The sequence below is a fragment of the Silene latifolia genome, chromosome 6, assembly GCF_048544455.1.
Source record: "Silene latifolia isolate original U9 population chromosome 6, ASM4854445v1, whole genome shotgun sequence".
Lineage (NCBI taxonomy): Eukaryota > Viridiplantae > Streptophyta > Magnoliopsida > Caryophyllales > Caryophyllaceae > Silene > Silene latifolia.
Window position 1 is genome coordinate 89,111,512 of NC_133531.1, and position 18,710 is coordinate 89,130,221.

Sequence of the window (18,710 nt, forward strand, 5' to 3'; positions counted from 1 at the left end):
ATTCGTTTTCGAGGCAGAGAAGTATTTCTTGTAGAATGGCAGGGCCAAAGAATTCCAGTCGGTGATCCCAAGAGCAGCTCGATCCAGATCTCTGTACCACTCCCTTGCAGCATCGCGGAGTAAGAATATAAACATGGTCTCCTTTATCTGTTCCTGGGTCACACCGGTCGGTGGGGTATAGAGGAGCAATAATCGATAAATATCTCCATATGCTTGGCTGCATCTTCATTTGCAGCACCCCCGAACTGGTTCCTTTCAACTAAGTTTATATAGGAAGGCTTCGGTTCGAATTTCCTATCAGCTCCAGGTAATTCGAACCCCTTGTATAGATTTACAGCTGTCGGCTCAGAATGACTTGTTATAGTTGCTTCTTCAGCCATGACTGGAATTTCCGGAGATGTGACTATCTCAGCTGAAGAAGTAGAAGCAGGAGATGTAGGTGGGGGTCTTCTTCGAACAGTTCGTTCTCGTAGTAACTAGATAGAGTACTCAGCTCTTCCTCTGTCGGCAATACCCTTGATGATCGTCTCAACTCACGCAAGGATTTCTCAATCTCAGGATTGAATGGTACTAGTTCACCACCCTGTGACCTGCGCATAAGAAGAAACTACAAAAAGAATATAAGAAAAGTTTAAGGAACGGATGTCCCTTAAACTACGAAAGACTAAAAACAAGACAACTAAAAATTAGAACAATTGCCTCCCCGGCAACGGCGTCAAAATTTGATACCCGTCGTTGTGAGTACCAAAAATAATATTTATAATTCTTATTAAAACTAACCTAGGCTAGTAGTAACAGGGTCGAACCACAAGAAGGCGAATGTAATTAAAAGTTGTCTAAATTTAGTCTAAGGTAACAAGTGCGGGGGTTGATTTGATTTGGTCTATAGCTAATAACAATAAAAAATTAAACTAAAGAAATATATTAAATCAAATATAAAGAAGGGTACTAGGATGGTCGGTTCACTATAGTTTCGGCGGCAGCAAACTAAGTCGGTCTAAATCAAACACATGAGGCGGGAAAACAAGAGGTCCTCTCGGTCCACTCTTTACAGATAGCATCTTTCGATCTCGCTATAAGCCCCTAATATCACTAATACTGACTCTCGTCCTGAAAAGTGACTAAAAATCTAAACTTTACCTATCTTTCGATCTCAGCATAGTTTAGTCATTTTAATTGGTGATCTAACAACTTTCCCTATCTTTCGATCTAATGGGTCAGTCATATATTAGGCATTCAACTAGTCGCATGCATTCGATTCGTCAAATACAACATTTAAATCAATTAAAACGAAAATAAACCTCACGTGGTCAGTCGATCGACCAGGTATGGCGGTCGATCGACTGACACGCGATTTCAGGCCATGTTAATACTAATGCCGCCTACACTATAATTCCCCTACATCCTAGCACAATGAAATTAGTTACTCATACCAAGAATGATAACAACAATAAGATTGATTATTAAATCTACTGAATTCATGATCAAAACGATTAAACAAATAGACAACATAAAACAATAATATCGGCTTTGGGAAACTAGCTAGCAATTTCTATATTACGAATGATAATAAAACAATAAGATTGAAATTATGAAGCGAAAGAATACCAGTAGAAATTGCGGAGAAAGGATCCGAAACCGATTGCAACAAAAAAGTAAACTTTATTAAAGAACAACTAAACTATCAATGTTGAATTGTGTTTTGAACTGAATGATAAAACCTAATGTAACTGGATAAAAACTTGATAATTTTCTGAATGCTAAAGCTACGTTATAAAGGAAAAGTACGCAGCTATTATTCCTAACCTAATCTCTCATGGGCTTCAAGATTCTCGATCTTTTAATTCTCGTCTGAAGTAGCGGCTTGGTCGATCGACTAAGCATGGCGGTCGATCGACTGCTCTGAGCTGAACAGTAGCTACTGGAACCCGCAGGTTGGTCGATCGACTGAAGGCAGTGGTCGATCGACTGAAGTAGCTGATAGTTAACTTCTATAATCTCGTGGATTTGTCTTTTGGGCTTGAAACGCGCACCAAGCTCTTTCCTTAAGTGAATTCTTCACGTCAAATGCAATACAAGATACTCGGGGACGGATTTAGCTCAATTTCCGTTGAATTCTCCACATTTCTGCAATAAAGTACAAAAACACGAAAGTAGAAGGAAATAGGGGGAATGGTAGCTTAAACTACACAAATGAGCTCTGAAATGCGTGTAAAATAGGGTGTGAAACATCATATAAATGACACGCATCAACGGCCAAACCAAACCAAATGCTAATTAAGTTTAAATTACAATTTGACAAGTTTAAGCGATAACTAATTATTAAGCCAGCTACTAATGATAAGTAAAAAGTGATGACTCGAGTTCGAGCTCACACGTCTTAGTCAAGCAACAACCATCAGCTATACCTGCTTATTATCTACTTCCATGACGGAAACAATAATTTAAAGACACATGAACACACACAAGTCAACCTATGATCTTAAAATAAATAAACGGTATAATATGTAAATACAAACAGGATAATTAGATAGAAATATATATGTTAAAGCACACAGCCTTAATCAATGTCACATTGCCACTGTCTCAAAATCATGAATACACAAGTAGTCTGTTGCCATGCCTCACAGCCCGACCTCAACCACACCATGTGGGCTTGCCACGGCAGGGCCAGGGCCAACCTCGAACACCATGCCCTTCATGTCCTATTCAAATCAAAGTCCACGGCTCTTCCACATCTCCATGCCTGGCCTATCATATCACAACCAACTCGCAACCCTGTTGCCAAACATAATAAAAACAATGCTTACACAATCCAACCAACTTGATAAAATTAAATGTCAAGTACTTAATTACTAACAATGCCAAGTTCCTTCTTAAGTGAATGATTTTAACATGCCAAATGCCAAATGCAATAAGATAAAATACAAAGCAATTAACGATCAAGCCAACAAGGTGATAAAAACCAATTATATAAGCCACGACCTTAAACGCCCTACACCATATTTACACGGTAAAGGCCAATTACACAAGCTCAACAACGAATTCAGTCACATAAGAGTATAACAAAGTCAATAATAATTAATTAAGACACGTAAACACATAAGAAAACCCCGCAAACAAGTGTTGAGTAGCTAACCTACCTTTTAACAAATTCCAAGTTAAGCAATCCAAGTAACTCAAAAAGTTTCTTTAATGAAACCGTCACCTAATTCAAATAATCACAAATAATTACTAACTAGTTTTAAGTATAAGACGGTATTAAATTATTTAATTAAAACTTGTATTTCCTTATCCCGAGTCACGACCTCAGCCACCACCCTTCCACCACCTGGTCAGCTACCCCACACCACCAACACAGCAGCCCGACAACATCACCCATGCTCCCTTCATACACGGTTTCCAGTCATGCCCTAACCAACACCATAATCAAACCCTAACACTAACACCCAACTATGCCCTAACACCTCACACACTCCCTCAGCCTACACCACCAGCAGCAGCACCGTTAACCACCACCACACCAACGCTCAGCCCTATGAATCACCCCTAACCATGGTCCATAAATTCCGACTAGGTCAGACCATATTCCACGATTTGCACAACACAAAAAACCCCAACTCGTACCCATACACACGGTCCGACCACCAATATACCCTCGGTCAAGCCACCATGGTTAGGTTACGGTCTGGGTCACGGCTATCTACGGTAGGGATCACGGTCAGGCAAGGTCTCGGTGGTCAAAGACGGGTCAAGCATAAATTGTAAACAATTGATATTAGGTTTAGTTACATACCACAATTATGATTAGAGCGAGGTAAAACCGTCTTAAAATTCCGTCTCAAGTTGTTTCTCAATTCTACTCTTAAATCTCCCTTTTATCTCTCTTATTATGTGAGATGTGTGTTTTTGTAAAATAAAGGTTTAAGTGATATGTGAATTGTGAAGTAGGAATATATACTAGTTATAAGTAAATTTCTAGGTAGTTTCCAAATATTATTAAATCAATAAAATATAAGACCAACCACCTACCCTATCTACTTCCTCCAACCGTCCCCCTTCTTTTTTTTTATTACTCTTATTCTTATTATTATTACAACATTATCTCAATATGAATTTACTTTTCTTATAAAATATAAAATGTCTAATAAAATATAGAAAATATATTTTAAAATGTTTATAAAATACTGGGTATTACAGGAGTATATTTACTTAAATTTGTCAAGCCCTTTGGTGCATATATATAATTGGCAATTTCATTATTTTGTATCTTGCTTAAGAGGAAAATTTGATAGGCTCTATAATTGCCTTACTTGAGCAACGTTTGATGGATTAACATAGTTGTGCAACTAGGCAGAAAAAATCACTTTTGAGGATCATTGTGTACAGAACACGTGTCAAGTGGTTTCTCTGTTATATTTTTATTTATTTATAGATATATAGATTTGATAAAACAAAAATGTTCATTCAGAAATTTAAGATTGAAGTTGTGATCGATTTTAGGTTTTCGTGAGGAAAAAAACTAGAGAGTGATAGTCGACAATTATTTTTCTTAAATTGTAGATTTCGACAAGAAAATCATTTTAGAACAAACAATTGGTTGATTCCGAATTCCGATGCAGAAGTTCTGTTCAATTGAAATTTTTTAGAATGATAAAAATGGTATGTTATGCATGAAATCAAATGTAAAAAGTATCATATGCATAAACTTAAAATCGTCCGTCTTGCTTCAGACCGTCTTATTTCGGACCGCAATAAGACCTCTCACAAGTGAGAAGCACATGGGTGGTGGGACACCCCCATGTGCTTTCCCACTCACACCCTAAATGGATTTTTTGTGAGAGGAAATGGTATCCGTCTGGCCATTTCAGATGGATATGGCGGTCTGAAATAAGAATTTGTGAACTTAAAATCATGGAGTACGAAACAGGTACTCCCTCCATTCAACTCAACATTATATGTTTCTATTTTGGACATTATTCACAAGTGATTTTTCAATTTCAATTTTCTCTCAATACATAAGTGAAAATATATTCATGTGAGATCTTGTTTGATTTGTCTTAACGAGTACATTTAAAATATCTAACTTTTATAATTTTTATAAGGGTTTTTCTAAAATGTGCCCTAAGGGCACATGATAAAATAATTTAAATGGAAAGTTTAACAACAAATATCATGGAGAATTGAAATATTTACACACTTTTTCAAATTCCAACGCCATATTTATTGTCAAACTTTCCATTTAAATTATCTTATCATGTGCCCTTAGGACACATTTTAGAAAAACTCTTTTTATAAATACATAGCTAAAGACATTTATTGCGTAAAACACGTATTGACAAATGTTAAAAAAACAAATGTGTAATGTGAAATTGAATGGAGGAAGTACTCCCTCTGTCCCGGTCATTTGTTGTCTTTTTCCATTTTTTGGTGTCTCGGTCATTTGTTGTCATTTTTATTTTAAAAATGAACTTAATGACTAATTTGATCATTCACATTCAATTTGTTTCATTTGTTATTTAGTTATTGGTTTTCTCCTCATTCCTTGGTCTTTGTGCCAAAACCAAAGGACAACAATTGACCAAAACGGAGAGATTATTATATATATATATATATATATATATATATATATATATATATATATATATATATATAGGCAAGATCCGGTGAGTTTGCCACTTTTCGTGAGTTACCCCCGCATTTATATACCATTGGATTTAACAAGATCAAGGGCTATGATTAGACCCAAAAAAATACACACGCTCATTTTTTTCTCTCTCTTCTACATAATCTTACGTTTTCCCTTTTTTTCTTCCAGCTTTCTTCATTTTTCACCTCTTTATTCTTATTTTCTTCTAATTCATGGCATAATCCAGTCAAATCTTTACGAAACCGGAGTAATTCAAGTCGAAAACACAAAATTAATTCATTATCTTCATTCAATTTGATTGATACACGCATCAATCGTCAGTTTTTGCCCAAAATTTGCAGAAACCCTAGCGCAAATCGACATAATAAAGGTAAGAGTAGATTATTTAACTCAATATATGTTATTTTGCGAGTTATTTCAATTGATACTCTGTTATTATACTTGTTTATCATACCTTTGACATTTGATTGATGATTTATTATCATTATTCTGAAAATTTGTTGGTAATCTATAGTAGTACACCAAGTGCTTGTTAAAATGTCTAGTTGAATATAGAAACTCGGTTATTGTAATGAAGAAACGTGGTTATTTAATAGTTATTCAAATGCAGAAAATTCAGTTATTGTATTGTAGAAACCCAATTATTGTAATGTAGAAGCTCTGGTATGTTTAATTATTTTAATGTAGAAACGCAGTTATTGTAATGAATAAATTGTGTTATTGCATTGAGATGAAACTTAAATATATTCAAATTTCTTGTTCACTCGTTACTTGTTGTAATATTACATCTCGATTATTGTATTACTTTAAGCAAGTTATTGTATTATTAAAACTCAGCTATTGTATCTTCTAGTTACTTCTTGGGTGTTTTGATAACTTATATTCTGCTTTTTGGTGATCTGCAGGTCAAGTCACGATAGACGCGGATAGTTGACATTTAATGGAAAAATTGATGTATATACTTGGTCATTTTAATGATGAAATGTAGTTATTTTATAGTTAACTCAGTTGTTTACTGAGAATAATATTTTCTAGAATTTATAATTATTGTAATGTAGAAACTCAGTTATTGTAATGTATAAATTCTATTATTTGTAGTTATTGTAATGTAGAAACTCAGTTATTGTAATGTAGAAACTCGGTTATTGTAATGAACAAAACATGTTATTGTATTGAGATGAAACTCAAATAGTAATGTTGAAACTCAGTTATTGTAATGTAGAAACTCGGTTATTGTAATGAACAAAACATGTTATTGTATTGAGATGAAACTCAAATAGTAATGTAGAAACTCAGTTATTGTAATGTAGAAACTCGGTTATTGTAATGAACAAAACATGTTATTGTATTGAGATGAAACTCAAATATATTCATATCTTTTGTTTGTTTTCATCTTATTTGATTAATAACTAGTCATTTCCATTCAATCAATCATTGAGATTGATTAATGCAATAGGAAGATCTGAAAAATGAAATTATCATATATAATAAGGTTAAAAAAATCACTTACTCTCATTATATAACTATTTTGTTCCCAACACATTACACTTAAACATCTCCAACAAATTATATCTAAGCATCATCATCAACATTACAACTAAGCATTTCAAAATAATATATCTACAATAGTAACATTACAAATACTACATATATTTATCTCCAATACTATGTCTAAAAGTAATTTTCCATCGAGAATTGTGTCTTGTCGTTGTTTTCACCCTTCTTCCATGAGTATTTCTTCCCGACGAGAAACATGTTTTGCCGTGAAGGGGAGGGTTGCATCAGTAGAATACAAAAGCTCACTGAAAGAAATAAAGCAAAAAAGGAGGTAAGTTATAAATAACTATGCAACTATAAGCAACTATATAAAACCACAACAATAACTCAGAATTGAAATAACTAAGTTAAGACAATACAATAATTGAGATATAATATTACTATGAAGACGTCATCTTACAACAACTTTAATTTGAAATAACTAAGTTAAAACAATACAATAACTAAGTTTGAATAATACAATAACTCGATTAAAGCAATACAATAACTGTTGTTAACAGATTAACACAACAAATAAAAAGTAACTACAGCATACAATACTTGAGTTTGAATAATACAATAACTCGATAAAAGTAATACAATAACTATTGTTAACAGATTAACACAACAAACAAAACGTAACAAATCAACAAAAATGAAACGGATATTAGATAAGAACGATTATGAAAACGCACAAATCGGATCTAGAAAAACAAAATTAGTACTTACATATATTGAAATTGAAGAGAAATACAAAGATGAAGCGAAATAGACAACGAAATCAAATGATGAAATCTCCTTAATTGATGGCAAATTCGAATGAAGATGATGAAGAATGAGTATGAAGATTAAGTTTGTAGCCTGCAACTTGAACGAATTTGATGAAGACGGAATTTGATAATTGAACAAAATCAACGAAAAAAATAGTATAAAAGAAGAAATTTATTACCTGATTAGACGAAATTGAAAAGATGAAGTAGAACTGAACACGAAAAACAAGAAAGGCGGATAAGATCGAAGAAACAAGCACGAAAAACGGAATTGAAATCGCAGAGACAAATTGATGAAGATTGATTTCATAATTTTTATCGATTCTTTTTTTTGTTCGGTTTGTTACGGTGGTGGAGGGAGGAGAGAGAGTGATTTTTTTTCTAATAATAGGGGAGATTGAGGGAAAAGTGGGTATTTATGGGTTAAGTAAGATCTAATCTCAGTCATCCATCTTAGATTAGATTAGTGGTTCGATCGAGAGGGGTAACTCACCAAAAAATCAAACTCATATGATCCTATTTCTATATATATATATATATATATATATATATATATATATATATATATATATATATATATATATATATATATATATATATATAGAAATTGAATCTCGTGAGGCACCCTTCTTAGGGTGAGGTAATTTGAACTCATTCTATACCATTGGATCTAAATATTATAGACTCATAAGATGATGCCACGTGTCCCCTATTTAATTCCAACAACACACGCACATTTCATTGAATAACATTCATTTCCAACAAACACACGCACACTCTTTCTCTCTCTTCAAATCATCTCCGTCCGCCATTATCACCGAGCTCCCCGTCCGCCATTATCCCCGAGCTTTTCCTACCGCCATTATGTTTAGCTTTCGACCTCCGTTATCGGTGAGTGAGGTTTTGTCTTTGCATTATCATCACAAATTAGGTATTTTCGATCTACTAATTTAAGTTTCGATTCATCTTCCTTTCATTTCGTATTTTCAGTTTAATTTCCAAATTTATTTAGTTCGTCAAATTATTGTTGTTATTATGCAGGTTTTTGATCGCTTTGTGAGCATAATCGAACACAGTAGGAACGCATAAAATCAATTGCAGTCGATTTCTCCGCATTTTCGTATGTTCCTTTCTATTTCTTTACTAGATTTTGATTTTTTTGCTTGTTTAGTTAAATTTTAGGTTATAAACTTCATTAATTAGGTTAAATAAGGAGTTTTGCTCTTGTTTCACTATTTTCCTTCATTCGATTTTCATCGATTTTTTATGCATTCCTTATCTGCTTAATTATTCTTTGAATTGAAGTTTCATTGTTATTGTTCATTGTTAGTTATTGCCGATTTCATGTTTACCTGCTTAATGTTTAGGTTATAAACTTCATTAATTAGTTAAATTTTAGGTTATAAACTTCTTTGGATTGAAGTTTCATTTTTATTGTTCATTTTTCACCTGGACTTAATGTTTGTCATCTGTTTGTTAAGATTCGTTTACCTGCTTTTGTGAAACCTAGAACTTATTTTGTGAATCTAGAAGGTAAATTTGTGAAACCAGTAGCTTATTGTTATATTATCTTCAAACTTGGCCTTAATTTTTGTCATCTGTTTGTTAAGATTTGGTTTACCTGCTTTTGTGAAACCTAGAACTTATTTTGTGAATCTAGGAGGTAAATTTGTGAAACCAGTAGCTTATTGTTATATTATCTTCAAACTTCATCTTACTTCTGTTGTTGTTGCTTGAGTTCTCATTGAATAAGGTCTGCGATTATTCAAAGGTTTGCATAATTACAGAGTTTCGCATAAATTACACTAGCTACTTTGTCTTCTGTTGTTGTTATTGCTTGAGTGTTCATTGAATAATGTCTGAGATTACAAAGAAGCAGAGAAACAAATTAAGAAGAAAAGGTCTGATATTCAGTAAACAATGTCTGAGATTCACCAAACAAGGTCTGACAATCTAAACCTTTTTATTTTCCCGGTTTTTGTGCTTCCTAGATTTAATTTTGTGAGGAATTTGTGCTTCCTAGGTCTGTGAATCTCGTTCACCTTTGTTTATTTTCCCAGCTTGTTAGTCCAACTACCTAGGAATTTGTATTTTGTATTTTCACATTTCTTTTGTTTATCTAATATTTGTATTTCACTTGTTCCATAGACAAGTATGACACCTTGGTGCAATGGTTGTGTTGTTAATGTTCTTGACGAAGATCAAAAATCATTTCGCGCACTTTATGTCACTGAAAAACAAACAGCTATGGATTTCTCTTTTTCGCCGTTAAAGGAAGTTATAGTGCCTGGCCGTCACTATCAAGCATGTCATTCTGTTTTCAATAATGAAGGTCTTATGGAAAAAATCTTCTCAAAAATTAATGATCGGGAAGATAAAGCAAATATGGCGCTCGTTTGTCGAAATTGGGCTCAACTATTTTTGATACACAAAAGTGCACCTGGGGTCACCTTCTCATATTGGCTTTCTGTAGACATAAATGATATGAATGGTGTTCGGACTATTCGTAGGGGTCCTAGCATAGTCTTTCAAACATGCAAATGTTTCATGACGGACAATATGATTGCCAAATTCTTAGTGCATTATATGCAAGCAAAAATTCCATCTCAGAGTACTCATCTCAATGCTCTTGATGATCGCACGATGCGTTAATGAGTCATTGCTTGTTTTAAGAGCTACGCCGAGTGAAGAACGAGATATAGCTATTGGCATTCTTCGCCGACTTACTACTCACTCGTGATCGATATATCTTTTCTTGACTACCTCGATGATGATGTATATATAGCCTAGAGTTGTCCCTTGTTTGTAATGTACTATCTGTGTAACTAGGGCTTTGCACTTTGAGGTTTTCACTTTGCCCTTTTGTTATTTTGTATAATTTCGTAGTAGTGTCAACCTTCTGTATAATTACGTACGTCTTAGTTTAACATTTTGTATAATATAAATTATCATGTAATGTTGTCCTTTTGTTTTAAATATTTGCATGGATCACTTTTCTATGTATTATGCAATGTTCTTTACTTCTGACTTTCTATTTAATTTTGTATTTGTTTTCTTACATATTCTTACATGCACTTATAATGACCAACTTATTTTGTGACCTTATTTTGTGAATTGTGGATTTTCTTTTGTGAATCTAGCAACTTATTATGTGAATCCTGGAAATTATTTTGTGAATCCTGGAACTTATTTTGTGAACTTATTTTGTGAAGGCCTGAATAAGGACGTAGATTCACTGAATAAGGTCTGAGATTCACAAAACAAGGTCTGTGAATTCACCAAATAAAGTTATGAGCAAAATAGATGACTTTAACTACTAATAATGACCAAGTTTCACTAAACAAGCCCTTAGATTCACTGAACAAGGTTTGAGATTCACAAAACAATGTATGTGAATTCACCAATTAAAGGCATGAGCAATATAGATGATTTTAACCACTTATAATGACCAAGTTTCACAAAACAAGCCCTTAGATTCACTGAACAATGTCTCGAGATTCACAAAAACAAGGTCCGAGAATCTAAACCTTATCGACCAAGTTTCTTTATTTTGGGAACTTATTTCCCTTTGCTTTGTGAATAATAGGTTTTACCGAGTTGTAGGAATCAAGCCAAGCCAGGATGAAGCGACGTTCTGATGACGTACTGAAGCTACTGCACCACTCTATTGAAGCACCTACTGAAGCTACCGAACCAGTCCCTAAGCCACCTAAAAAAAAGACAAAAATTTACAAAGAGAGACTGCCTGTGTTGAGGTCTCGGATGTCTCCTTCTGGGCTTTACCACTTTCTCAACAATAAGGAGAATCCACCATCAGATAAGCAGATTGAAGCTATACAAGAAATGGGATTTGGTTCTCTATTGCAACTTAAAACAGATGTTGTTCCGGGTCAGTTGGCGTACTGGCTAGTTTCTAATTATGACCACTGTACAGGATCGTTGTGTGATGGGAAACTCCTTGTTTTAGAGGAAGATATTCATCTGTGCATGGGATTGCCAATGGGTCCAAACATTGTCGAAGAAGCAACCATTGGAGATAAGTCCCCTTCTTATGTGTCTCTTTTGGAGGATTTCAAAAGTCAATACAATTGTAGTTCCATTGAGCTCAAACACATTATGGAAAAGCTCTCTACACAAAAAGAAGGTGGAGATGATTTCAAACGCACTTTCATCATTTATATCTTCAATGCTTTTCTAGGCGGTGTTGTAGGCAATCGGGCTAGTTTGAGACTTCTTAAAAGTTTGGCAAACACTGAGTTGATCTCCAGATTCAACTGGTGCAATTTCATCAAACGCAAATTGGCTGGCCAAGTTGAGTCTTGGCAAAAGAAGGAGTGGCAGACCCAAAATCTTAAAGAAAATTGGTTTGGTGGACCTATTATGGTCTTGGTTTTCATTTATGTTGACCGATTTGTCTTCAAAGCACGCCTTGTTTCTCGGCAGTTTCCAACGCTCTCAACTTGGACTAAAGAAGCTATAATCAAGAGAGTTAAGCAGGAACTGAATGACAAAAATTCGGACAAGAAAACTTTTGGCAGGGGTTCTATTGAGCCTCCAATGTTATTCAACCACCATATTCCACAGTTGTGTCCTCCTCCTCCAAAGATTGAGCTTGGTCAGTCTTCCAAGTCAACAATTCAAGATAAAGCATCCTGAAGTCGACAATTTGAAAAATTACCACTACCGGGAATGAAGGCTTTGGTGAGTTTGTCCATAAACTTGCGTTTTCGCATGCAAAAGCGTGGCTCAAGCTTTTTCGGATTTCAAATCACTTGTTAGTCAAGCTCCCTCCAAACTGCCTTCAACAACAATAGTGAAGAATCTAGTTGCAGCTGTAGACGGCATAGCAGAAGGTTTTAAGTTATCTCAACAAGAGGATGATGCTGAAAATGTCAACGATGTGAAGAATGAGGAAAAGGTGTCGGACATTGTGGATGAGAACATCACTGAGAAAGTGGTTGACGATATTCATGAGAATGTGGAGAAAGGTGGGGAGAATGTGGAGAAAGGTGGGGAGAATGTGGATAATTTGTATGGGTGGTCTGAGGCTGATTTGTTGGCGGGATTGGATGCGATGGGTGAAGCTTTGCAACCAGTTGCACGACATCATTCACCACCACCAAATGTAGAATACCCATCCTTTAGGCTTCTAGCAGATGATGACCATTTGTTGTCTCAACCTGAGCCCGAGCCCGACACATATCTTTTGTGTCATCCCTCCTTGTGGATGTCATCCCTCCTTTCACTGAGCCCAGTCCTTTGGTAGGGAACACATCTTCTCACGCTGCTCTGGATGATGTTCTTCCTTATAAGGACGTCACCGAGCCTACAATTATTGAGATAACAGCTACTCCTCCTACTACTGTGGTACTGAAGACAACTCGTGATGTTATTTGCCTACCAGATACTCCACTTGTTTCAACAATTGATAAAACATCCGACAAGAAACGATCCGTCGTAATGTCTATATTCGTCGATCGCCACGTCATTTGGCAAAGTCGATTGCCCGTGTTCCTTGCAAAACCCAGCCTCTGCTGCAATCCCATCTCCCTTATCTCCTTACCAATTGAAGAGGATGTTCCGGGTCGTGGTAAGAGGAGGGTTGTAGTTCATTTGAAGTTATCCGATCGCCCTATTTGCAAAGGAATCTTAATGTTTTTAAGGAATTGAATCAAGCTGAGAAACAAGTATTAGATTTTATACTTGGCGAATCATATGATGAAACGGAGCTTCTTTTCCAAAGTGAATGTCAGACTTTGACTACGAGCCAGTTGAAGAGTGTGCCTGAAGTCGATCGGATATCATCTCATGTCATAGATGTGTATTGTGAGATCTTAAATAGTAATGAGATGTTCAAATCCCGGACTTCCCCTTCTCGTTTATTTGTGCCGTATAGAAATGAAAGTGTTAGTCTTATTACCCTGTACTTTATCCAATTCTCTGAGTGTATTTTACATGATGTTCACTTCTAATCGTTACTCATACTGATCTTATTTTCTTGTTCCCAGTGTCTCTCCAATGTTGATGTTTCTGCAGTTCAACTAGTAAGTCTTTTATTTTGGTCTGCTTATATTTCAACTTAAGTTCATTTTTGACTTTTTTATTCACTGCATTTTTGTCTTTTTAAATTCAGTTAACTTTTTGTCCCTTTTCAGGTTTTCGCTCCAATAGTCTCCGCCTCCTGCGCACCTTTCTTGATTTGTATCGATCTCGGAACTAAAAGTAGCAAAGTGCAAATCATCCATCCTATGAAAGGCAGATATGTTGATTATTCCTGTTTTATCCAACCTTTGGTACGTCTATTGTTTCCATTTTGCTTAGGGAAATGTGTGTTATTGTGATTCTACTAGGAAATGACTCTGTGAATGTATGACTTTATTTTGTGAAGCCTACACTTATGTTTAACACAAAACAAGCCCTAAGATTCACTAAACAAGGTATGAGATTCACAAGATAAGGTGTGAGATTCACAAAATTAAGACCAAAATAGATGTTTTTAAACTACGACCAAGTTTCACATAACAAGCCCTAAGATTCACTGAACAAGGCCTGAGATTCACAAGATAAGGCCTGAGATTCACAAAATTATGAACAAAGTAGATGATTTTATTTTAAACCACGACCAAATTTTCACAGAACAAGCCCTAATATTCACTGAACAAGGCCTAAGATTCACAAGATAAGGTCTGAGATTCATAAAATTAAGAGCAAAATAGATGATTTTAAACCACGACCAAATTTTCACAGAACAAGCCCTAAGATTCACTGTACAAGGTCTGAGATTCATAAGACAAGGTGTGAGATTCATAAAATTAAGAGCAAAATAGAAGATTTTAAACCACGACCAAGTTTCATGAGTAACAAGCCCTAAGATTCACGTAACAAGCCCTAAGATTTCGAACAAGGTCCGAGTAGCTAAGAAAGACCGATTTCTCTTTTGTACATACGAAAGAAAAGCTCATCCGGCTTCTTAAACCAAAGGTGCCAAAGACGAGAAGTATTTTGTGGACGCCCGAAGTGTTTATCCCAAAATCAAACTTACGTTCTGATGAAATAGATAATGGCATCTATTTATTGAACATATTGGAGAATTACAAAGGAAACAAAAGTGATTGTCCAATAACCATATATCGTAAGATTACTTTTTCAACTCTATTTATACATTGATAAATATAAATTTTAATAAGTAGGCAACACATTATTATTCCCCTTTTTGCATTTATAGGAAGTTCAGGTGAAGCGTTTTGCACTGATGGTGTGCTATCAGATTATTACATGTGGTAAGAACGTATTAAGAGATAGAGTAAAAAAAGATGCACTAGAATGGAGTCGTGTACCGCTGTAAGAACCTTCTTCTTTTAATATTATCATATTTTTCTTGCAAAACCTTTAGTACTTTAGTTGATTAAATGATGTTTATATGCTCATATTGTGGCAGTGGCTCTCGACCACTTCCTTACAGTGACCAGCAATTGTTGGATTATGTATGCAGATCAAAATCGGCACAAACTAAATTGTAATGATTTTGCTTTGATTTGATTTTACAATATAAAAGTTATGTGATTTTTATTTGATTTTACAATATAAAAGTTTTATTGTGAGAGATATTGACTAATTGCATTTCCTCATTATTTAAGTGACGCTATGGTGTCCACTCCATGGATGGAAGTCACAAGGGAGGCTTTACAGACCCTTGGACCACGTGGCTTTGTTATGGATCAGGTAAGAATAATTTTCCTTTCCTTTTTCTTTTCATGTTTCATTTTACTTTTTTTGTGAATGCTAGAACTTGTTTTGTTAATCCTAGACCTTATTTTGTGAATGATGGACCTTGTTTTGTGAATATTGGAGCTTATTTTGTGAACTTATTTTTGTGAATCCTGGAACTTGTTTTGTGAATCTTGCACCTTATTTTGTGAATCCTGGACCTTATTTTGTGAATGCTGGACGTTATTTTGTGAATCCTTTGCATATGTTTTGTTAAATTTGTTTTGTAGGTGATTGATATGTTTGGAGTGAAGTCCACACTCGGTAAATCAGATCTCCTCTACTTGCCAACCACAGTATATGTGAGTTTCAAATCCTTTAGATGTTGATATTTCAAGTATTGGCTCCTCCTTGGTTTATTAAAATGGTCCTACTTTTGTCACATGCAGACTGTTCATGAAGAACGCAACCTTGACTATTTGGGGTCAATACATGAAGGCGATTACATTCCATTTGATGGGAGCAATATCCAAAAGGTGAAAGATCCCTCTTCTACTATTTATGTTCTTTTTTATTTATTTTTGTTCATGTGTATTGTTAATTGGTTTGTCTATTGCAGGTTTTTATCCCTATGTTTAACGAAAAGTGTCGTCATTGGTGGGCTTGCGTTTGCGATTTAAAGCAAAAAGTAAATTTCATCCTCGACTCGAGCACCGATTTACATGCGGATCCTGATAACCACACAGCCCACGAGATTGTATGATTTTTTCTCAAAAAATTTTGGAGTATTTATCTTTAGTTTTTTTCCCAAAAAATATATCCCTGTCATATTTTTATGTTCTATTGGCTTTTTCATGTTCCAGTTGTACCAAGTTTCATCTGTTCTTTGTGGTGGTTCATCTGCATTTGAACCTTTGCGGTTGATGTACATGAACCAAATTGAAAACCTTACAGTCCCTCAACAAAAAACATGGTATGTAACCATGTATCTTCGTTTTTTATGCTATATTATGAGATATATTGTACAAGTTTTAATGGTCCCTCTCTGACCAAAATCATGTACCCAATCCCATATTTGCTGAAATGAATGGTTGAATAGTTGATGTTCACTTGAGATGTTTTTTTTACTCATAAATGTTTATTTATTTGTAGTTTTGATTGTGGAGTGTTTGTGCTGAAATGGTTGGATGCGTTGGAGAATCAAAGTTTATGGACCAACTGTAACACCCCCACTTATTTAAGAGTCTTAACTAGACCTTCCAAAATAAACAGGGCTGTTAGCATCTCGGTTGCCCGAGGTAGTACATATCATAAGACAAAAACGGGAGTACCTTATTAAAAGAATTAACTGTTTAAATTTTATTACAAATAAAACCGTCTTTCAAATGAAATAATAAATGTAAAGTAGCACTGAGCACTACTATTTATTCGCACACTAAAATAGATAAGAATTATGTGAATGACGCCTAGCTCTCCAAGTGATCCATCCGACCCCATCACGCTTCCCAAGACAACAATCACCAACTCAAATTAATCTGCTCCCCAATATGACAAGAAAACATCATATGGATCATCACAGGTGGTTTTAAGATAGACAAAAGAAATAAACCACGTCAACTAATGTTGAATAAGAAATCTTAAACGACCGTACGACAATATAAATTAATAAATACAACGATAACATTCTTATCGCTTTCATTGCTGCCAAATGCACATCCTGTCACAATAATAATAAATCATATATACGGCACGACGGCCAACTAACTCAGCGGTCAGCTTCTGTAACTCAATATATACGACAACGCCAATGACTCGTGTCACTTACGTAGAATTCAATATATACGGATAACGCCAACCGACTCGTGGTCGGTTTCTTTAACTTGGTATTCACAGCGCAGCTAACTCAACGGTCACCTTCTATAATTAACTCAACTTCATTACCAAACAACTCGTCGTAAATAAACATACAGACAATGGAATGTTCACTCGTGAGTTGCGTAAACAATATAACAGCCCACTCCGTTCACTACAATAATGCTTAAATAAAAAAACAACCAATAAAACTAGTCGAGTAGGATTCCCTACCTTTTCTGCAATATTCCGTCTCACCAAGCAATGATTAAAATGACTCTTCTACGAATCCTTCACCTAACAATTATTAATAACATACAATTAATCTCACAATTCCGTCACAACAATAGCCTAACCCTAACCATAACCAGTCTAAACTAACCATATGACTCATTCATTAATAATATTCTGTGAATCCCACATCAATATATGACACCCATTAATAGTCCAATCAAAAGAATGCTCACCCAAGCAATCACATTAACCCAGCTCGCTATACCTCAAGGACCATGAACTAATTGAACTAACAAGAGTCGTGAAAATTACTCCACAACTAAAGTACTTTAACTGATATATTGCTCATAGCATTACTTGAAGGTGAACATAGTAAAACCAACACTCAGTCAGTATACGAGTAACCCGCAACACCACATCCATCCCCCTTACCCGACTCGGTCATGAGTCACAACTACCCAGTCGAACCAACTGGTCACAGTCAGCCAACCAAAAACCGAGACAAGCGAATCCCACACAAGTCGGGTTTCGTACATAATAGCGTAATAAATTGCTAACAACAATAATTTCCGCAACTCCCTTCTCAAATTCATCGTATCGTACTTAATTGATAAATAAATTTATGATACGATTTAACCCCTAATTCAACCCTAATTACAGAAATTAGTTTAATTAGATAGATTAAATTAAACTTACGATGAAGCGGGAATGAATAAAGGTTATCAATTATCTCACAAATCCGTCCTCCTTCGTCTTCGTCACGCCTTTCGTCGTCCTTGTTTCTGCCCCTTTCTCTGCCTCCTTTCTATCTCTATATTCTTTTTTTTTGTGTTTGTGAATATAAAGTGTTTAATGTTTGGAAAATTGGTGGTATTATAGTTTTGACTACTTGGGCTCCAAATTAGCCCACAATACACGCCTCCCCCTTTTTGTTTTTTTATTATTATTATTATTATTATTAT

At 35.0% G+C, this 18,710-nt stretch overlaps 1 long non-coding RNA gene across 1 annotated transcript; it reads right to left on the minus strand.

Moving 5' to 3' along the window:
* Positions 1–2,508: 2,508 nt before the first annotated feature.
* Positions 2,509–3,923, minus strand: LOC141658836 (uncharacterized). Its single transcript, XR_012549466.1, has 2 exons — positions 3,797–3,923; positions 2,509–2,778 (listed from the first exon to the last, which is right to left on the minus strand). It is a non-coding gene; the product is annotated as an uncharacterized LOC141658836 (long non-coding RNA).
* Positions 3,924–18,710: the final 14,787 nt, after the last annotated feature.